Source organism: Podarcis cretensis (assembly GCF_951804945.1).
Source record: "Podarcis cretensis genome assembly, chromosome: 14".
Taxonomy (NCBI): domain Eukaryota; kingdom Metazoa; phylum Chordata; class Lepidosauria; order Squamata; family Lacertidae; genus Podarcis; species Podarcis cretensis.
Window position 1 is genome coordinate 10221632 of NC_137183.1, and position 23437 is coordinate 10245068.

Here is a 23437-nt window from a genome sequence, read left to right on the forward strand (position 1 = left end):
AGAGTTATTCAGGCCTTCACCATATACTCAAGGTCAACAGCTATCCTTTGGGTTAATCCCAAAGAATGATCTCTTCCTTGTTTCACAGTCAGGATAATAATTAGAGTATACTGTATTGTTATTAGGATAGTTGCAACACTGGGCTGATTAACTGATTAGATTGGCTGAAAAAGCTTTTAATCAGCTAAAAGGTAAAGGTAAAGGTAAAGGTACCCCTGCCCGTACGGGCCAGTCTTGACAGACTCTGGGGTTGTGCGCCCATCTCACTCAAGAGGCCGGGGGCCAGCGCTGTCCGGAGACACTTCCGGGTCACGTGGCCAGCGTGACATCGCTGCTCTGGCGAGCCAGAGCCGCACACGGAAACGCCGTTTACCTTCCCGCTGGTAAGCGGTCCCTATTTATCTACTTGCACCTGGAGGTGCTTTCGAACTGCTAGGTTGGCAGGCGCTTCGGCAAGCCCTAGGCGCTGAGGCTTTAACCCACAGCGCCACCTGCGTCCCAGCTAAAAATCAGCTAAAAAGGTGCTCCCAATTCAAGTGCTCTTTAGGGCTACAAGCGAGGATTCTCCTTCATATAGTTCAGGGGTGGGGAGCCTGTGGCTCTCCTGGAGTTAGAATCATAGAATTGTAGACTTGGAAAGGACCATCTAGCCTGCAATGCAGGCCTCTTTTGCCCAACAGGGGTCATGAACTCAAGACTCTGAGATTAAGAGTCTCAGGCTCTACCAACTCCTCAGACTCCTGGTTTTCAGGTGTAAAAATGGCGTCAGGGAAAACCTGGATGCATGGTACTGTGATGGGAAAAATTATGGGGTCTTCCTTAAAAAAGCTCAACAACTTTGCAGGCGTCAGGAATTTCACTGGTTGAGATATGGCAACCCTTACCACTGCCGCCACCACACCACAAGGTCTGTAACCTCTGACCACCGGCCATGCCTTCTGCAGCAGAGGGGATTTGTAGTCCAGCAACACCTGGAGGGTCGCGGGCAGCCCTCCTTGATCCAGTCCGCCTCGTCAGGTAAGGCTGCACAGCCGATGCACGCTTACTCGAGAGTAACCAGCCTTGCACTCAGCAGGGGCAAACTCTGAGCGCCCTTGCCTTGAACTGGGGTTTGTGTGTGTGTGTGTGTGTTTTGCAAAACTGGATAATTCCAAATTAAGGGGCCCGCGCAGCCCGCTTTGCAGCCTTCTGGAGTTGCGGATCATCCCCGCTCCCCCCCTCCCCCCTTTTCCCTTCCTCTTCCTCGCGCAGGAACTTTTCCTTCCGGAGGGTTGTCCCCCCTTCCCTTTACTCCGCGCTCCGGGTTTTCCTTCGGTTCCCAGGAGGAGCGGCGCATAAAAGCGAGCCCTTCTCCCGGCTTTTCCTTCCCGCTCCTGACTCCTGCCTCCGCGTTTTCCCGCCGCCCTCAGATCCGGGGCTTGAGCTCAGCGATATTCAGCGCCCCTCAGCTGCCCCCTCCCTTTCTGGCGGCGGCGGCCGCGCTGAGGGAGGGCCGAGCGGAGCCGAGAGCCGGGGCTGCGGCGCGCCAGACCTCCCCTTTCCTGGCTTCTCCTCAGGCGGCCATGGCGGCGGGGCCGGGCCCTTAAGGCGACGGCGGCGGCGGCGAGGTAGTAGCGCGGCTCCATGGAGGAAGCGGCTGAGGGGCGCGCCCGGCACCGGCCGGAACCCGAGGGTGAGTCTGAGGAGAGAAAGAGACGGCGGGGGGGGGGAGGGGAGGGGAGGGAGGCAGGGAAACGGCAGAGGCTCGTGCGCGGGGCCGGAGAGCGGGCGGGCGGACGGGAGGGCGCGCTGGGGCTGGGCTGCTCATGGCGGCGGCGCCACACCAGGCCCCGGGCCTCCTTCCACGCTTCTTGTCAGGCCGGAGGAGCCAGAGTCGGTGAGGAGATTCTGCCCCCCCCCCGAAAAACAACAACAACAGACAAACGGGTTAAGATCCCTTCTTCAATCCAAGTGGATCGCGACCTCCTCGCTCGCCCTCCCCTCGAGGACCTGCAAGAGGGGGAGGGGGAGCCTCCTTTCTCCCCGCCTCTTCCATGATGGGCGCCCGTGTGTGTGTGTGTGTGTGTGTGCGCGCGCGCGTGTAATGGTGGTGGTCTCTACCTGCTTCTCCACTTTCCTTGCTCCCCCCCCTCCAGTCCTCCGTGCGCCCCCTCCTCTCTCGCCCCCTCCCCCCCCAAACACAACACATTTGGAGTCTCGAGACCAGGTAACAGTTCCCAGAGTGGGGGGGGGGGGAGGGAGGGGGAGGGGTGGTAAGTCTGTTGCATCAGCAACAACAAAAGGAGCCTTGTGGCACCTTGGAAATGTTGTGGTGGCGGACGGCTTCCTTTCTGGCTCTACGGAGGACGGGTTCCCGTGGAGTTGCCGCCGCCGCCGCCCGCGCACAAAAGCGGGGCTTGTGCTCCCGAGCACATGGGGGTCGTCGGGGGGCAGCGCCGTGTCAGCCAGGCGTGGGGTGGCCCGAGAGACAGAGAGAGAGAGAGAGAGATGGATGGACCTGCACTGAATGTGCGGGCACCCAAGGTCCGACAGCATGCAGGTCCAGATGAGGGTTTAAAACTGTTACCGTGAACGCATGCATGCGCACATGTATGTGGGCATCCTTGCGGTGCATCTGGAAACTTGACAGATGGGTTGCTTAGACTCCAATGTACACAATGGTCTGGAATTGCGTGTGACCTGGTTTCCTTCATGCTGAATGTGGAGCCTTTTGTGCACAGAGGGCATGGCCAGGGTCACCATGAAATGTCACTGGAGGCTACCACGATTAGCAAACTGGTATGAGTAGTCATACATTTGATAAGAGGCAGGTTACATGTTTGTGTACGTGTGTGCCATAAATCCTTATCGTTTGCGGGTGTTTCACAATAACCTCCAGTTTCCTTGGGAGCATCAGGGTCTGCTCTTGCATTATATTCAGAGTAAAAGGTAAAGGTACCCCTGCCCGTACGGGCCAGTCTTGACAGACTCTAGGGTTGTGCGCTCATCTCACTCTATAGGCCGGGAGCCAGCGCTGTCCGCAGACACTTCCGGGTCACGTGGCCAGCGTGACAAGCTGCATCTGGCGAGCCAGCACAGCACACGGAACGCCGTTTACCTTCCCGCTGGTAAGCGGTCCCTATTTATCTACTTGCACCCGGGGGTGCTTTCGAACTGCTAGGTTGGCAGGTGCTGGGACCGAACGACGGGAGCGCACCCCGCCGCGGGGATTCGAACCGCCGACCATGCGATCAGCAAGTCCTAGGCACTGAGGTTTTACCCACAGCGTCACCCACGTCCCATATTCAGAGTAGATTTATGCAAACAGCCCTTGGGTGTGTGTGGGTGTTGCCTGTACAACTGTTGTGAGTTCTGCACCTTGATGGGACTTCTCAGAGCTTCTGCTGTTGTAGGGGCATGTGAAGGATCCTCATGCAAGTGATCTGTTAAGCATCATGCACAAGCTTGTCACAAGCTGGTCCCAAACACTTCTGAGGTGAGTATCTGGGGGCTGTTGTGCTGTCAACTGGCAACTGATGACTCATCTTGAGCATATAATTGCAATGCATTGTGTCAATAGATAGAAATTTCTTATGTTATTTTACATGTGATTGGGCACAGATTCAGAGAAGTTGCCATTTGATAGTACAGTCATCAGGTAAACCAGTCCAAAATCAGCTTCAGGTAGTTATTTCAAGGTATGTTTGGTATTATAGGTTCTTGTGTGTGTTTCCATATAGACATCTGTTTTTGAGGAAGTAAAGCTGCTCCCATTTTCTGTTTACTACTGGGTGTTATCAAGATGCCCTACTTAGCCTGAGAGATAAACCCAGCTTTGTCTGACATACTTGTGGGATGTGTGCAGTGCAAGTGATGCTCTTGCAAACTTCTTGCCTAGAAGAAATTGAGTGGTTGGCTGTAGGCTGGTCGCTCCAGTAGCAAAACCATGCAGCTACTTTCATTATTTATTAGAATGGTATAAAATCACAGATGGTGTTCTGAATGAGTTGTCTTACTGTGTAATGTACAGGTTGGTTGTGTTTCTGAACAGTGATGCATTGAGAACATGGTTTTCAAACCTGTTTTATCCCTGCAGTGTTTCTAGATGTCATTGCTGCTTCTGTGCCTGAATTATGCCTGTCTCTAGAGTTCAAAATGACAGCTCCTCATCGGTGCCCTGGATGGGAAGAAGTGAAGGCTGCTTCAAGACTGCTTTAGGAGGAAATGAGTGGGCAGGTTGAAATGGCCTGTTAAAATGAATCCAGGATAGTATGTGTCTGATCCTTGCTGGGTGCTTACATTTTTCTGCCTACGTTTGTGATTTATACTTCTTGAGATGGCTATTTGACTGGTACATAAGAACACTGTCAAGGTTTCCTTCTTCTATAACTATAGCCATTGCTGTGTAAAAATGGTTATTTGATGTATACCCTTCACTATTTTGTGGGCTCAGCACAAAATCCTTCTAGGACTGCATGGGTTGTGAACCCCTGCAAGAGGTTAATAATCTTTAGATTATGCTGTAACCATAACACATAGTGAAATAGGAGCCATGATTATTTCCAAAACCACTGTTCTCAAGTTTGAATTTGTAAAGTAGGTGGTTGTTGTGCTAGTAGCTAAAATATTATGTTGCCCTTCTGAGTGATGTGACTGTAATGTGGTTCTTAACAACTATAATGCATGACATCAGTGATAGACTTAGCTCAATATCCTAATTCTGCAATCCTAAACTCTTGCTAGTGAATAAACCAAATTAAAGAAAGTGCAATTTCCGAGTAAGCAGGCATAGAATTATACTGTAAACTTAATCAATGACTTTGCTCATTCTAATGCTGTAGCATTCTGCAATTCTTTGGTATCATTTGGACTTAAAGGGCAGATCATGATCAAGGTTTGGTGCGAATCCTAGCGAATGCAGTGATGCCTCCTTAATTGTAAAACTCGATCACTTAAACTATTTTACAGCTAGTGGTTGTTCGGGGGGCGGGGAAACATTCCTTGTTAAAAGGTTTGCTTTGAAAGCTAGTTTACTAATTAGATAATTCATATTAACATATTTTAAGCATGTTAAATATTTGTGACCTACACTTTTGCTCTATGTTTATCCACCTGTTTACCCACTTTATTGTTAATAGTCTGTTTGTCCCCTTGCCTGAAGTTCAGGTCAGACTCTAGCATTTCTAGGATTGTGTTGAAAATCTTACTAAAAAGGGAAATCTATATTACATTAACTATTTTCTAATCATTTCGTTTAGAAGCATATTTCAAGGGTTACATATTGGTGTCAGTAGTTCATTAATGTTACCTAATATTTTGTTTGAATTCCTAGAAGTTAAGAATGAATGAAAATCTTGTCTATGTGGCTGTGTGACATTTTTTCAGATTTGGCAGTTGAAAAGAATCTTAGAGATACTTTGTTTCAAGATGTGACGGATTTTGTAGCTTTGTTTCTTGCAATGTCTCCATTGTCCAAAATGAGAAATTGCAGACCTTGGATGTCTAATGGCCCTGCTGATTCTCTGGCAGGCTTCCATTTTCTAATAAATATGAAGAGAGCTGTATCTTGTTTTCCCCCCAAAAAACAAAACCTTTAGTTAGCTCTTGATTATTCTTCTTGGCAATCTAAACTCTCTGTGGTTTTCTTCATTAAGATTGTTTCATGTTGAAAAGGATGTTCATATTTTCTAATTTTTTATGCTTCTACTATTACTGGTATTGGCTGCATTCAGACAATCTTGACTTAATAAGCTGAGATATGAAATGATGCTTTTGGCTGTGCACATAAGCCAGGATATAAAGCCAATTTAAATCCATGTTTTAATATCCTAGCTTATTCCAAAACTCTTAGTTTCCTGGTTCAGACAAAATGGGAACTATAGTTAACGGAAGGCTTCCTGGTTTGTTTGCTGACTCACACAAAGGGTTGTAGTGTGTAACCAAAATATCTTTCATGTCTCTGTTCACTAAGCAAATAAATGATCATCCAAACATGACCATTATTTTAGATTTTCTATCGCTTTTGGTAAGGATTGCTAATGCTCGTAATCCATGAACATGACATGTTTATGGTAAAATGCAATGTGATCTGATGCATCACTACCTTCCCAAAACCAGGTAAGGAGGCGCTGGACTTTGGGAAGAAGGTGCAAGGCTCTGACAGGGTCCTAGAGTCCTCCTTCCCAAGATCTAGTGCTTTCTCAGCTTTGGAAAGGAGATGGGAAGGATCTAAGACCCTGCCTGATCCTCGTGCCTCCTTCTCAAAGCCTGGTGCCTTGCTTACCCAGCTTTGGGAATGCAACCCGCATTTCCATGTCAAAATTACTCTTGTAGCCCTCTTGGTATGAAACGTTGGACCACCCTGTGATGGATCATCATAGAATTTTCAGGTTTGAAGGAACCCAAAGGGCATCTAGTCCAACTCCCTGCAAAGCCGGAATCGCAACTAACAAATCTCTGACAGATGGCCATCCAATCTTCTTGTTAATCTGAAACTGTAAGGTTGCCTTTTATCCTGTATTTGACTATTTTTACCACAATTATGTGCTTATACTAAGGGAAGTTGCAACCCACTTTATGCCAATCTGAAAGTTGTTTATAAGTACAGTCCATGTTGAATCAATTATACAAGGAATCTGATTCATATTCCTGAGGATTTTAGTTCTAACATAATTTCTCCATGGTTGTGGAGGTGACATTTCAAAGCACATGGGTAGTGGTAAATTCTCAAATGTTCAGGGGGACCTGTACTGCCATATATCTGATCATAGCATCATACATCTCTCCAAATATTTCAGAATCTTGGGTACCTTTTCAAAATAAAATGTGAAAGATAAGCAACATGGTGCAGAATGAGCAAATTCTGATAAAATGCTGTATTTAACTTGCAGTGTTAAATACAGTGTTAAATAAGAAGTTTCCAACTGATGCTGACACTAAAAATGAAATTGGTGCCCAAGCCCAATACTTTGGGTTATTGTTGGGCACTGTAAGCTAATTTGCTTGTATTTATTGAATCAATACCCTGCTATCCTGCTCTTCAATAATTTCAAAGTGAGTAATCACAAAGATAAACACAGTATAATTAAGAACCACAGAAATGCAGCAATAAAGCATTTCCATCATGGTAGCATGAGAGTGGGCTTTTTCAGTGGTGGTTCCCCACTTGTTCTCCTCAGGGTGGATTTCCTTGTGCCATCCTTACCTATTTTTTCCCCAGACCTTTGGCCCTTAATTTGAAGAGTTTTAAGTACTTACTGATTCTTTTAGTGGCGCTGGATCTGTAATATTTGTATTGATGTGCTTTTAGGTTTTTATTGATGGTTTGTTTGAACTGGTTTGATTGTTTACACTGTGTTTGTAAGTCACCTTGAGTTGCATGTAAGGAAAGTATTCTATCATCTATCTATCTATCTATCTATCTCCTTAGACATCCTGGACAAATAGAGGTTAGGTTGTCTTTAGGTGATAGAAATCCATCAAAGTGAGTTTCAGGAGACTAATCCATGGTACGGTGCCACAACCAAGGATTACTCTTTCCAGCAATCACCTGCTTTGGAGGCACCCTCTGAAGCACCTCTAAATATGAACTTGGTGTACAGATAGGTTCATATAGCTGTACATGATTTGGTAGATGCTTGCAAACTTTGAAGTGTACCCTGTATTTCTTAGTGGTAAATGGTTCACTGTTGGGATTATATTACAGTTTGCTTCTGGGCAAACAATTCACCAGGAAGTTATGCTGAAATATTTCTATCTTTCTTTTCACCTTGTTTAGCTGTCTTAAATCACTAGATCAAAGTTGGGGAATTGTATCCATCCAGTGGGTCACATTCCAAAATCCACCACCCCTTGCAGGTCACAATTGATAGGTGAACAGGTCCACCCAGCTGTCAATCACCTGACAACATAATGACATCAGGTGACTGACACTTGTTAAAGTTCAAAGGAAAATGCTGTAACCAATGATCAGCTAAGTGGTGGTTACCACAATCATATGTGAAGATGTGATTTCAGTGCCAGCCATCTGATTGGCACTAGGAATACATCTTCTAAGAGACTTGCTCTGGAGAGAAAAAATGCTCCATTTAAAAACTGCTTGTTTTTCCTTCTGTAGAAAAATCATCTAGTGCTTTGACCCCAAAGCACTTCCTCCATCCCCTTTGACTGCACTAGTGAGTTCTTGACAGGAAAGCCTCTAGTGCAGGGGTCGGCAAGGTTTACCTTGTCTGGGCCAGTTCACTCCAGTGGAGATCCCTTTGTGGGCTGGATTGTGTGTGTGTGTGAGAGAGAGAGAGCATGTGCAGCCGTGATTTCTGGCGCCTGCGTCTGCACAGACACAATTTCTGGTGTCTGCATCTGCTCAGATGCGATTTTTGGTCTCTGAGCATGCAAAGACGCGATTTTCAGCATTGCGGAAGTGAGTCCCTGCACCACGCTGTGCCGGTTTAGCGCAGTGCACGGGGATTCATTGAGCGAGCGGCTCTGTTCGGAGGTGGCTCGGGGGGACTGGCGGAGGAAGAGGAGTGTGGGGAGCACACTGGATCCCGGTGGGGTGACCCCCTGCCTGCGCTGGGCACCATGCCCCCCACAAGTGGCACGCCATGCCCCCAGGACGCATGCCAGCCCCGTCCCCGCCTGCTCTCTGCCCCCTGGTGCCAGAGCATGAAGCTCCACCACTCCTCGGGGGTCGGTTAAAAGACCCCCATGGGCTGCTTGTGGCCCATGTGCCTTAGGTTGCCTACCCTTGCTCTAGTGCAGCAGATTCCAGGGAGGCTCTCTGTCAGGGCTGATTAGCTGATTGGCACTGAAGGGGAACCCTGCTTGCTAAGGAACAATCAGGAGCTCCTGATTTTTTCCTTCTAGCCATGTCTACAACTGACATCACAGATGATGTCACGGATGGGGCAAGTGGGGGGGGGGTTGTGGGGAAACTGTCTTGTGGGCCAAATTGGGATCTGTGGTGGGCCTAATTAGGCCTGCAGACTAGAGGTTCCCCACCACCTCTTCTGTGTATAATCAGTAATAGGGTCAACGTCTTGGTTAGTTACTTAGTGTAATGGGCCCTGGTCTTGTTTGGAGTGCTTTCTCTCGATTTGAGAGAAACATAATTCAAACAAGCCTTCTGTCTCTGCTGCTGGAGCTCTTGTAAATATAGCATGCTTATGATTTTAAGTGAGCTGCTGCAGGAAAGAGTTATGAAAAGAACATTTCTTTTAAGGTGTCTGGCTGGCTTTATGAAAGGCTTCAAGCTGATCACGTGGTTGCTGGCTCATTGAAAGGGTGGGAGACCCTTCTGTGACCTTTGCAGAAGCAGGTTAGTTTTAACTTGGATCAGTTGCTTGTACATGTTAAAGAACAACAGAAGCTTGCTGAAGAGCAGTCCTCAGTGCTTATTCAACTGGGAGGTGGGGCAGGAGGCCTGGGCTGGAGCCAGGTGATTGCTGGGTACAATGGAGGCTGCTTTTGTTTGTTTGAAATCTTTTGGTGCACTGTAAGACATTGCTCCTTTTGTGCTATTCTCTCCATGTGCATTCCCACTCCTGAGAAAGATTTAGCATATCTTTGGAGACTCACTGAAGGATCCGGACAGATATTTTGAAGCCATTGAACTTGGAATATATGCATAAGAGCTTATTCTCTCAAAAGTGCTGGAAGGCAGACTGTTCTCCTACACTTCACTCTTCTGTATAATGTACAATGAATGATTGGCTTAAAAAAATTATAAACAATATAAGCAGCTGTTTGCCAAGATTTGCTAAAGCATTTTCTGTTCCTTAATGTCTTTGCTCAAGTGTTGCTTTGGTGTAAGCTGCATATAGAAGAATTATATTCTCCAATAAACCACTTCAGCTGCAGATCCTAATAGACAGTTATTATGCTGTGATCATGGGACGCAGGTGGCGCTGTGGGTTAAACCGATCAGAAGGTCAGTGGTTCGAATCCCCGCGACGGGGTGAGCTTCCGTTTCTTGGTCCCTGCTCCTGCCAACCTAGCAGTTCAAAAGCATGCAGTGCAAGTAGATAAATAGGTACTGCTCTGGCGGGAAGGTAAATGGCATTTCTGTGCGCTGTTCATGTTTGCCAGAAGCAGCTTAGTCATGCTGGCCACATAACCTGGAAGCTGTACACCGACTCCCTCGGCCGGTAAAGCGAGATGAGCACCACAACCCCAGAGTCGTCCGCGACTGGACCTAATGGTTAGGGGTCCCTTTACTGTTAACCTTTATGCTGTGATCAGACCAAACACCTCACTCATGAAATATGCTATCTAGTTCAAAAAAGAAAGAAGGAAATAAGTTATAATTGCACTATTGAGGTTCAGGGTTCTGGGGCCATTATTAATTAAATACCTTGATCCAGCAACACAGAGAGCACTTTTCAGAGGCTTTTGAATTGGGTCCTAGAACTTGCTGATAAGGTTCCAGGTGGACATACTTGGAAGGGCATGGACTGATAGAATTAAACAAAGCACCAGCCTAGCCACCACGCAGAACCTTGCAGCAGTTGAAATCTGTGCCCAGGGTGCTTTATGCTTCCACAGCAATGTGCACACCCTTTCTGCTTCTTCTTGTCCTTTCAGGTTTTGGATGTATCTGCCTTCTCACATGAGAAGCAATCCATCTCTGCAGTCAGTGTGGACTTGTAGTAGGAAATGCTACTGGGTTTCAGGGCAATGTTTGTTCTGAGTAGCACTACCTGCTTGCCAAGGCTTTTCCCATGAAACTCTAAAAGGAGTAGATTGAGAGCAGTTGCATGGAGGGAAGGAGTTCACAGAAATTTCGGCAGACCAAGGCAGTTAAAAGACTTCATAAACTTTGTGGGTTGAATATTAGGTTTTCTTGTTTTTGAGGCATTTGATAGGTGTACAAAAAGCCTCTATCACTTCAACAGCTTTGAAAAGTTAAAAACGTATATATCAAAATTAGACAGAGGAGGAGCTACCATCTTTCAAGACAAGTAATGTAAGAAAGAGCTCTAAGCTTCAGATGGAAGCACAATGTATGTGATGTTAACGCCCCTTCTCTTTATATATTTTTCAAAGTTATCATAAATAATAGCTCTTCAAAACTGGCCATACTCTGTATATTTTTCATATTTACTCGCTGTTCACTCACACCCTGTCCCTAGGTACTGGAGACAATGCTTTTTATTGTAAGTTGTTCATTGCATATATATGAAACTATTACAGTTGGGTTTGCTGTTTTACTTAATACTAAATTAACTTACTGATAGTTAGGACTTCGTTCGTGTAAGATGATTAAACGATACAGATGGGGCTCATTGCAGTTATGTTTTGCTAGTGGCCTGGTGCACACACCTCAGTAAGCGATTGTCTAAACTCTAAAACAAAGTATTACTTTACTGTAAGTGCACCAGTCATTCTAAACATTCTTCCAAAGAGCAGGTACTTAACACTGGATTCGGTATAACATATTCTGTGTCTGGACATGGTTGATCAGGCAGAATTGTTCTTTGTGCCTTAGTGCAATGGAACATGTGCACACATGTTGACATGTGTACCATTCTTTTAAGATGGTAGGACCCATGTAGATATGGTAGGGAAGATTAGTGACTCTATTTGCCTGGAGGTAGTGTAGAGGAAAAGAAGTGTATCCTGTGAATAGGAACTGAAGCCCCTCCAAGCAAAGTTTGCCATACTTCCTATGTGGAGATGTTTATATAATGCTTCATAAGTGCCTGGTTGTAAAACTTCTGTATAGTTTTTGAAAACAAATTAATGCCACAGATGTTACAGCTGCTGTCCACAACTGATTAAAGCTTCCTCTTTTTTGTGGCTTGAAATGGGATATTGGTGGTGAAAGGCCTTCTTTGACCCTTTTAAACCTATTGGAATGTCAAGGTTATTACAAAAATCTTTTAAATTATTATTTCAAAAAGTCATAAATGTATTTGTGTTGCCTGTTGAAAAACACAGCACACATGCTGAATTTTACGTTTACTTCAAGGAAGCAGTATAACAATAAGTGCTGCCTTTCTCTGGGAAATGTTTTGATTTGCTGAAAGAGGGACAAAACAGCACTAACTTCTGTTGCAATACTTAACTTGAAGCAAAAGTGACTCATGTTACCCTCTGCACATGAAGGGTATGTGCTTTTTTCTGTCACTGAGAGAAACTGCATACCTTGTTTTAAGAACAGCCCTGTTTAAGAACTAGTTGGTTTACGAACTCCACAAAACTGGAAGTAGTGTCCCTTTTTGTAAATTTTACCTCTGTCTAAGAACGGAATCTGAATGGTGGAAGGGCACCGGCGGCAGGAGGCCTCATTAGGGAAAGCGTGCCTCGGTTTAAGAACGGACTTCCAGAACGGATTACGTTTATAAACCAAGGTACCACTGTATTGAAAAAGTAATGTGTGGAGCAACCATCTGGCATCCTAAGCCATTGGAAAGAGCAGGACCTGTTCAACCACAGCTCTATGAGCTGCTGAATCCAGATAAGAGGCTTGTTTCAACACTAGTGCAGGGCAGACCTACTGCTCTGGGGTGACAGTGTAATATGAACCTTTTTATCGCAGTTGTGAGGTTAACACATGACAGCAGAAGAAATATCGCAAGTGCAGGTAAGCATTCTGCCAAATGCAAAGCCCCACCTAGCTCCAGCATTCCTTGCTTTTTTTTTTTTTTTAAAAAAAATATTTATTACTTTTAAACCTTACAAACAAGAAGAAAAAGAAAAAGAGAAAAAAAGAAGAAAAAACAAAAGAAAGAAAAAACAATACAATACAATATATAAACAATACACCACACAACATTAATGCATTAAACTAAACAAAACAGAACAAAAACAATTTAAAAACATACATCATACCATTTCAATGCCTTATCTTTCATTCCCTTGTTTCATCGACTTCCTCTCACCTCCCTTTTTGTATTCCACTTCTATTAGTTGTTTCAGCAAATCCTTTCCACCTTTCACTATTTTCTGTCATATAAATATCTTAACTTATTTTAACCTTATTTTCCATTAATACTATAATATTTATGCTTAACTCCTTATAACACTTCTACTAAGGCCATATAATTTCATTCCAACATTTTTCTAACACTCATTAATTTTACCATATTTCTATAAATAAACTTTAAACTTTTTCCAATCTTCTTCCACCGTCTCTTCTCCCTGGTCTCGGATTCTGCCAGTCATTTCCATCAATTCCATATAGTCCATCAACCTGGTGCTCTTCTGTCCGAGGCTCTTAACTCTTTTCCAGGTCCCTTCCGCAAGTCGTCTTCGCATTTATACATACACGTTACTTTGTCTTCTGCTGATCTTGTTCTTAATTTCCTTTCTTTGATGCTGAAGAGTAGGTCTCAAGGGAGCTCCAACCTAACAATGTTTTTATTCCTTCTCGACATGTCATCCACATCTCCGTGGTTAAAATTAAAATCCAAAAGATATTTCAGGACGAGTTTCAAAGTCCCTCCAAATCTGCAGGTCCCCACAACTCCAATTTCCTCCTGACCCAGGTCCAGATCCCAAAGGTCAGTAAATCCCTGCATGAGGTGATCTATCCAACTTTCCTTTTCCAGTCCAAGCAGGGTTCCAATCTGACTTTCACTGAATTCAATCATAGAGGGCAACAACTTGTAATTATCAAGTTGCCTCTGTAAGGCTGGGGCTCTCTCCCTCTCCACTTGTATTACTTTAGGTTCAACAACCACAACTTTCTCCCTCGCTTTCTCCACCATTTGGCATGTCAAAGTAGATTCCTGTATCGGTTCCTGAATAGTTTCTATGTAGATGTTCACTTTTTGTCCCAAATTAGTCGCTTTTTGTCCCAAAATAACAATTTTAATATTCATCACGTCCATCTTTTTATGGAGCTGTTCCAATGACTCACTTATCTTGCATAGTGCAATCACTAAGGCTTCTTCTATCGACATTCTCAAGCAATCCAAGGTCAATCTCACGGTTTTCTCTTGCAGCTGGAGATTCCACCAGCCCAACTCTTGTAACAATTTCAAAGGCTCCCTCTAGAGGGAAACAATTTCTGTTTGTATCAGTCCTTTTAAGCACAGTTCAAGCAGTAAAATTAGTTTCAATTTTCAGCTACTTTTACTCCTTTTTAAACGCAGAAGGAGACAATGAAAACAATGTATTTCTCTTATTTAACTGTCACAGTCAATGAACTTTCCCAAAAACATCAGTCTTACTAGCAGTCCATTTCCAGGTTCAGAGCGGTGATGATCCAACTTTCTTCACTCTCTCCTGCAGGCTTACGCGATCCAAAATTTCCCCCCTCTTCTCCTGCCTCCAAGGGGGGGTTTAATGATTTTAGCCGTTGGAAGTTTAATCCTTTACATAGGACTTTCCAAGACTTTAGCTTGCAAATTCTTTGCTTCAATCTATTTACAAAAGGGGAAGGCGGACTTCCTGTTTGAAGCCTCCCCGTTTCGGTGCCAAATTAAGACGTTTAAAAATCCAGTTTTCCGTTCTACTCATGAGTAGTTGTTTAGAATCAAATTGTCCACAGGAAAAAGTCAGCGTTCTCCGGCAACAGCAATTCGGCTTCACTCCGTGAAAGAAGCAGTCAATTCGAAGCACCGCGCCGCTCACCCCACATCGCTCCGGATACCCGAAACCGGGTCTCCCCGCGAGTAGGGGAGGCGCAAAAGGTGCCAGCCGAATCCCACGTTCACAGGCTTCTCCCGCCTGCGATTTTTTAGTGGGTCTCTGCCTTCACCGTGGCGGCCAGACCCTAAATTCCACGGAGCAAGTTCCTCCCGATCAGAGGAACTCCACCATTGCCAGAGGCGTTAACCCGGAAGTCCTCCAGCATTCCTTGCTTAATTAGTTATTGAATGCTTGGAACTGAGGCCATTAGCCCATAAAGCAAAAGCTCATCATGTTTAGAATCTGAGATATATATATATATATTGTCTCCAGTGGAGGCAGCAAGGCTTCCAGAGCTGCCTATTCATAGTTTCCCTGGGAAGGCCCTTAGTCCAGTCTGTCTCCTGCCCAAATGCACTGGGGCTCAGGAAGGAAAGAACAAGCCATGCAGCAGACAGCACCCAGTGACCTTTTTGAGGAGCCAGGCCATGAGGTTAGGGTAGAGCTCACTCCCTGGGCATTCTAGGCAATTGTTCTGCAGATGCCCCCCCCCCCGAATCTGGCCACAAGGTTTGTTTTCCAGAGGTTGAAGTTATAGGTGTTGCTCATGGTTTATTTAGATTGATCCAGTTATATAGTCTGCCTTTGTTAAGAATGCTTTGAAGTTTTCTTTAAAAAAGTGTCCTGTAATAATTGCTTTTCCTTGGGTGCTCATTGGTGTGGAACAGGCATTTACCTTCAAATTCCACAACTGCATGAGGCAGCCACCCAGAATACTAAAATTATAGGTGGTTCAAATTGTTCCCAACAAATCCCCACCCCACCACCCACATTTCAGTAGTGGGAGCTGAAATAATATTTGAACAAGCATTTTGCACAAATGGAGAGATCTAGTTTTGTAGAAGGGGACGCGGGTGGAGCTGTGGGTAAAACCTCAGTGCCTAGGACTTGCTGATCGTAAGATCGGCGGTTCGAATCCCCGCGGCGGGGTGAGCTCCCGTCGTTCGGTCCCAGCTCCTGCCCACCTAGCAGTTCGAAAGCACCCCTAAGTGCAAGTAGATAAATAGGTACCGCTTTCTAGCGGGAAGGTAAACAGTGTTTCCGTGTGCGGCACTGGTGCTGGCTCACCAGTTGTAGCTTCGTCACGCTGGCCACATGACCCAGAAGTGTCTTCGGACGGCACCGGCTCCCAGCCTCTTGAGCGAGATGAGCGCGCAACCCTAGAGTCGGTCACGACTGGCCCATACGGGCAGGGGTACCTTTACCTTCACCTTTTAGTTTTGTAGAACAATCTTGCTATAAGCACTTTTTATTAAACCCCCACCCCCACAAAAACCCCAGAGGTTTGCTGCTTATTTCAGAATTGGCCAGGGTAGAATTTATTAAAGGTTGTGAATCCTTTTGAGAACAAACTTTATAATTTGGTGTGCTTAAACTCTTTGGAACAATGAAGTTTAATTACTCTGGGCCACCTTAATAATGGAATGGGAACACAATACTATACACATACCTACCAGGAAGTAAGCACCATAGAGCTCAGTGGGGCTTATGTCTGTGTAAACATGCTTAAGGTTGCATTGTTAATGTGTGGGAATTCTGAACAGGACCTTTGCACTTTTGAGTAGTGATATATGAGGTTTGCCTTTTCATACAAAACTCTGTATTATTTAGGGTGTGCAGTGTTAGTGGACTTCCAGAGGAGCCAAGAGCTTGCTTTTGCCTGCTCTGCAGTTTCAAGCAGTCTTGCATATTTTATTGAAGGGTCAAAATGTCCAAGTTGAAGTCTCTGTTGCTTGCATACCAGTTGTGGTTATGGATTATAAGACTTAATATATTAGGAAAATGTGCAGCAAAGGCTATTTATAATTTAAGATTCTTAACAGATATGAATGCTTTGTGGTCTTTCATTGTAATGCTGAGCTGACATTCTTCTGGCACTCATATCTGAAAGTTTAGGAAAGGGTTTCAAAAATGTATGTCACAATGTGCTAGAAGTGGGTCATTTACTTTGTCAGGCACACAGGTGCTCAGGACCAGTTTTGATGGAACCGTGCATTATTTTTGGAGGAACATGTTAACTTACTAGACTTTAGCTTTTATGTAACTTAGAGCCGTATTGACTCAAATCTGCTTCTTCTGCCTGTGGCTCTTCTGTCTTGTAATACTTACACAAGTGACGGGATTGGGAGGAGGAAGGTCTTGATTATTATCTACTATATATTTTGGAAAGTGGTTTGTCTGTCTGTCTGCCCTTCTGTCCTCCATAGGTTCAGCTGCCTCTTGAGATTTCATTGCCAAACTCAGCACAAACCTTCCTGAGCTGGCAACTATGGTCATTGCCAATGTTTGTATGCCAGATGCCATACCAAAATGTGAATTTGACATGACTTTTCCCATTTTTCAGCATAGGTTTAGGCACCTTGAGGTATCATCAGAAAACTTGGCACGAGGGTGCCTGAGACAGAGGCGGTGAACTTTGCCACCATTCAAATGCTGGATGCTATTTTATATTTTAATTCAAAAATAGCCTTCCTAAAATAACAGAACTGGTCAAGAACTTAACTGAGCTATATATACTTAAAATGTATATTGTGTGATGCATTTTAATCCGATGCCTTAGTTGCAGTTTATTAGGGCTTTGAATAGTTTTTTCAAAAAATGCCTGGTAGTTCGTACAATAAAAAACCCTCTTTTGAAGTATATGGCCTAGGTTGCTTAGTTTTGATGCTATCTTAGCCATATTGGGGCCTTTGTACCTTATTCCCACTCAAGCTTTTATTTTGGTTGAAAAATAAGGGTAGTTCATTTAATCTGATTCATTTTCTACTACAGAGCACACAAACTAAAAATAGACTTACTCTGAGATCCTTTTGAGGTGTTTTTTTTGCCTTCTGTATTTCTTTACTACAACTGAATATTGTGTAGACCTATTTAAAGATGTGAATCCCCAAAAAACTTTATTTTTTTGTATTCTGATGCTTCATTTCAAGCATTATTAGGTAATAATAAATAGAATAATAGAATTGTAGAGTTGGAAGGAACCCTGAGTCTCCAGCATGGTTAATGTGGGTGTGTATATTCCCACAGAGGCCTTCCCTGGTGCCTGCAGGGTCCTGTCCCTCTGCCACCTCTCTCCATGTGCACACACACAGCTGCCTGAAAAGAAGTCTTTTGTATCCTATAAAATACTTTTTCCCAAGCCTAATTGTTGCTTGATGGTGCTTTCCTGTGTTGATTTGGTTTGTTGGTTGCATTTGTATCTCACCTTCCTTCTCCAAGGAGCTCAGGGTGGTGTGCATAATTCTCCCCCTCCTCCTTTCAATGCTTGTGAGGTTGGTTAGGCTGAGAAGCACTGATTGGCCCAAAGTCATCCAGGCCAAGTGGGGATTTGAATTGTGTTCTCGCAGGCCCTGATCTGACATTTTAACCACTGGTACCACACTGGCTTTCTTTTTTCCTGGAGATTGCTCTTGGGGAGAACTTGACTCTCCTGCTGCACCCTCCAGGAAGGTCACACACCACACCACCATCAGGCTGTGTGGGGAAGCACAATCCCTTTTTTTCAAGCCTAATTGTTTGGGTTGGAGGAGTAAGTGAATGTGTGTGCATGATTGTAGTGTTCCACAACACTTTTCTCCAATTCACGCATGTGCTTGCAACATTTTATATTACGGCTGTGCATCAGTACTGTAGAGAAGACTCATGGGGTGGAGGGAGGCAGCAATAGCACATTTCTGTTGTCTGATATAGTCTTCCTAGGATAGGGAGAAGCAAAGATACCCCCCTCCCCCTGCCAGCAGACGTTCCTTGAACTGAAAGCAGCTAGTTAGGAAGCTCCTTTGTGCAGATTTCTCATCTCTTCTTCTGGCTGCCAGCTGGCTTTCATTCAACATTGTTTTCATCATTGGAGAGAGACAGAGGAAGAGAGGAACATCTTAAAAAGAAAGCTACAAAAGGATTCCTGTTTTTTATGGCTTTCTTTTTTTAAAAAAACAAAACCTAAACAAGGCAGCTGGAGAGAGCACAGCTCTGTAGTCTGAGGAGCTAAGAGCACTGCAGCTTCCTCCGCAAAGCAAGATACATCCCTCTGGGTTTCTTTAGTCATAAAAGGAAACAAAAAAGGATCCTGTGTAGAGGTAGTGTATAGAAGAAAGACATAGGCTGGCTGCCAGCAAGAGATGGCAGGAGGATCGGCTCCTGAACACAGCAGCCGCTCATGTTTCTGCTCTGACCTCTGGAAAAATGGACAGTAAAGGGACTGGCTGGGGTTTAACAGTTTATTCCTAGGTTTCCCAGGTAGAGTCTGCTATATTTTTTTCTGACTGAGATGTTGCAGCTTGAAACTTACCCTGTTCTGCTCCAATTGCTCTGATTGTTCCTGACTTATTTTCCCAGGGGTTGTCTGGAGCCAGAAGGCACATATGCTGTCTTGGACTGATCCCAGTAAAGCGGAGCAGTAATCTGAAATCCTGTTACCTTTGCCATGCTCTAGAGCAGCAGTTGCCTGGTGCTGGAGATTTTCCACTGTTTCTGCTGTTCCTCAGTGCAAGCATTCCTGAAAGTTAATCAGGGTGAAAATTGCAGTCACTCATGTCTGGAAGCAACCAGAAGCTAATCCCAGAGTCTGCAGATTTGAACAGACTGGTAGGAGACATTCTCTTTATATGCACTGAACTTTTAATGGGATCAATTCTCCTTTGGGTGTCCAGTCATTCCCAGTTAGGTTTTCTCTGCCTATTGTTTCACTACAAAAGGTCAGAAGTGTAATGCAAGCTGTTGTGGCTAGCCTGGGAGCAGCCACTGTGAGTTAAGGCACAATGAACCCTTGGTTGCATACTGATCTGTGTGCAGTGCTTTCCTGAGAGTTGCCTTATGTGATTTGTTAGAAGTTTTTTGATAGGGGCTGCGAGTTCAAAGTGAACTCTAATGACATGGCTGCTTCTAGGAATGTAGATGTGGTTTATAGAGGTTACAGCCCTTAATGGAGCTGAATTATTTATGTCGGGCCACTGCATGTGTACAGTTTTCCAAGTGAGAAGCCATTTCCCTTAGTATTCCTGTTCCAGGGCATCTCTTAGAATTGCCTATTGGAAGATTGCCAACTGGACAAGTGAATACATGTACTTTCAGCTGTGTATCGATGAGTTGTGTGTGGCAGGGAGGAAGTGGAGAGGGATTTGTACACTCGGGTGGGGTTTTTTCCATCTGGTTTTCAGATGCCTTTATATCTTTTCTCTCTACTGAACACTCTGTGAGGCAGGGTGCCAGGAGCAAGTCTGTGGTAGCCAATATGATGCCCTCTGGAGGTTGTTGGACTTAACAACATAACCATTGACTATGTTGACTGTGACTTAGAGGAGCTGTCAACAGCACCTGGCCTCTATGTGGGGGGCTTAGTTAGGGTTTATTGTATAATACTGCTATAATTTTGAATGAAGCTACATATTTGTTGGGACGTGTAGTATTCTTTTTCTTTGGCGTTCACTCGTAGCAAAGTAAGATTGTCTTCCATCAATATGGTCCTAACAGTGTGTCCATAAGTGACTGTGGAGGCCAATTCTGGATCTGCACATCCTTCCACAGTGGGGACACAGGTTTCCAGGTGGAGTTGATCACGGTCAGGATTTGCCAAACGTGCCTTTCTCTCAGCTCATTTGTTCCTTTCATCCAGATGCCTTGCAGGCAGGGCTTGTGTTTTTTTGTTACTTCCAACTGACTCATGCAGCTGGGCTCTGGCATAGTGTGTTTTCTGTAAAGCAAGATAATATAAAATGTTTATAGGGCTTTCTGTCCTATATTTTCTCTTATTTATATGCTTCTCTCCATCACACACAGGGAGGCAGGCAGGCAAATAGAAACACTCACAAACACACACATTCTCCCTACTCTGTCTTTAGTTAGAAGTGGAATAAAGATTGACTTAGTCAAAGCATCTCTATCTTGATTGTAAAAGGTCCATCTTGTCTGTTACTTTCTTTGATATAAGAGGTGATGACGTGCTAGATTTAAATACATTTTTTTATGTGCAATGTGGATTGCTTAAACCCCACCTAGGAATCTGAGGAAGGACAGGGTACAATTTTATAAATATTAATCGGGTGTTCACACTGCTTAATATAATTTTGCAGGCAAAAACATAAGATACTTTTGCCTAAAAGGTATTACTGTACAATTATATTTGGGGGTGGAGTTGGAGTAGGATGAATGTGAACAAATGCAGTTTCATGGTTACAGTTGGAATGAGGATTAAGGGGTTAAATAGTGATAAAAGTGGAGATGAGAAATATTTGCCATTTGAGAGCCATCAAGTTTATAAAATGAGTAGCACTGTAAGTGCATCACTCAGCAGGTGAGCAGGATGAATTGGAAGTCACAGGAGGAGGAGACACTGCCTTCCTCAGAGGAATAAAGCTGAGACTGGCAGCAAGAAGAGGGAAGGAGGTTGACAAGGCACTTGAAGGGGGAGTGCTGACAAATATTATAAAGTTGACAAATATTACTCTATAACACAGTGGGCATATCCATTGCATTAAAATGTTCATACTATTTTAAATTGCATTTTATTCCTTTTTATTTCTTTTATTTCTTGTTTTAAAATTTGGTATGGAGGCAGCCAGGTGTGGGAGATGAGAGCTATGCTAGCTTTTATAGGGCAGCTTTGCATACTCTTCCACATGTGTAGGAACAGTCTTTTTTTGTTTTGGGGCAATAGTTGTAGGTTTGTGTGGGTTGAGTCACCACTAGTTTGAGATGAGCACAAGGATGCTGTTTAAGTGTAGTTAATTTTGCTTTTGTAATCTGTATGAAGAAAATCAAGTAGCTTTGGATATATGCACTAATATGTAGTATCAAAAACATTAGATGGTATAAATACATGTTTCTGTTACACTGATTCACTATCTGAACTTAGTCTTCTGGAAATCTGGAGACATTCAAGTGTATCTTGGTGTACAGTCATACCAGGTTAAATATGTTTCAGGTTGAGCGCTTTCGGGTTGCACTCTGTGGCGACCCGGAAGTAACGGAATGCGTTACTTCTGGGTTTCGCCGCTTACGCATGCACAGACGGTCAAAATGACGTCACGCGCATGCTTGGAAGCAGCGACTCGTGACCTGTGGACACGCAGACACGCAGCACGGGTTACATTCGCTTCAGGATGCGAACGGGGATCCGGAAGGGATCCCATTCGTATCCAGAGGTACCATTGTAGATTGTAATTGCAAGGAAAAGTTAAAAGTTGAGAAGTTAAAATTTTGAAAATAAGAGTTTTACTAACCTCAATTTGCACCTTGATTTCAGTGTGTCACTTTTCTGTGGTGAGTCTGTATGTGTTTACTATAGAAACTGTTTGCTCAGTATTTTTATTTTTTTTATTATTATTATTAGTAGTAGTAGTAAAAAGGTAAAGTGACCCCTGACCATTAGGTCCAGTCGTGACCGACTCCGGGGTTGCGGCGCTCATCTCGCTTTACTGGCCGAGGGAGCCGGCGTACAGCTTCCGGGTCATGTGGCCAGCATGATAAAGCCACTTCTGGCAAACCAGAGCAGCGCACGGAAACGCCGTTTACCTTCCTGCCGGAGCAGTACCTATTTATCTATTTGCACTTTGACGTGCTTTCGAACTGCTAGGTTGGCAGGAGCTGGGACTGAGCAATGGGAGTTCACCCCGTTGCTGGGATTCGAACCACTGACCTTCTGATCAGCAAGTCCTAGGCTCTGTGGTTTAACCCACAGCGTACCCTGTACTAAAAACATAATAAAAAAGTGCCTATACAGTGCTGCCTTCAGATGTCTTCTAAAAGTTGTACAGTTTCTTATCCATTTGACATCTGGTGGGAGAGCATTCCACAGGTTGGGTGCCAGTCCTGAGAAGGCCCTCTGCCTGGTTCCATGTAACTTCACTTCTTGCATTGAGGGAACCACCAGAAGGCCCACTGGTGTTGGATCTCAGTGTCACTCACTGAACACTGGACGCTGCCCAGAAGGAAGGAGTGGAACCATTGCATAACAATGCCCTCAGCTCCCAATCCCCTTAAACGGCCCAGAAGGATACCATGGTCAATGGACTCGAACCGATGACTCCAAGGAGATACCAACTAAACATCAGAAAGAACTTTCTGACAGAGCTGTTTGACTATGGAATTGGCTCCCTCAAGAGGTGGTGGATTCTCCTTCCTTGGAGGTTTTTAAGCAAAGGTTGGATGGCCATCTTTCTTGGATGCTTTAGTTGAGATTCCTGCATTGCAGGGAGTTGGACTAGATGACCCTCAAGCCCCTTGCAACTCTATGGTTCTATGAGCACTATAGTTAGTGTTTCAACTTCTTCAGATGAAAAAGGTGAGTCATACAAGGTTGGTGTTCAAGGAGCTCTTAGTGTGTGTAAGCTGGGGATTGTCTGCTTTTTTGACTGAGACCATCCTCTGTAATGACGAAGGGAGATGAAACGGATTGATCATTTCCCTTCAGACTAGCCCATGCAGGAGGGAGGTTGATTATGATCTCGAAATAAAGGCTCAGTGATAGTATCTTAACAAGCCAGACAGCCAAAGCATTCCAGGGTGGCAGGTAGCACTAAACTATGGTTTAGTGCAAGGGGAGGGCTCAACAGACTGTAGATTTTGAAAGCTGCTTCTGACTCCACAGTGCATGAAACATTCCCCTGAGTTTACACTTTCTTTACCATTAAGATAATAAACCCTATGTTTGGGTTAGAACAGAGGCTGGTTCTGTTGCATTGGATGGGGAAAACTTGTGGCTTTATACACATTTTTTTTTCTGACTCTTTGGGAGAATTCTTTTATCACCAGTTTTTGGTGGCTTTAGTTAAGCTCTCACAAGACTTTGATGTTTTTCATTTCTTCTTTTCCCCCCATTTACAGGAAT

General features: G+C 44.4%; 1 protein-coding gene across 3 annotated transcripts in view; it reads left to right on the plus strand.

Moving 5' to 3' along the window:
- The first annotated feature begins 1460 nt into the window (after nucleotides 1-1460).
- ZNF609 (zinc finger protein 609) overlaps nucleotides 1461-23437 on the plus strand; it is a 110228-nt gene continuing 88251 nt past the window's right edge. For 2 of the 3 annotated variants that reach the window (XM_079953163.1, XM_079953165.1), the window contains exon 1: nucleotides 1461-1672. The gene's annotated coding sequence lies outside the window, so the exon portion shown is untranslated. Of the gene's footprint in view, nucleotides 1673-1770; nucleotides 1877-23437 lie in introns of those variants that run through there. The other variant, XM_079953164.1, reaches the window with a different exon arrangement.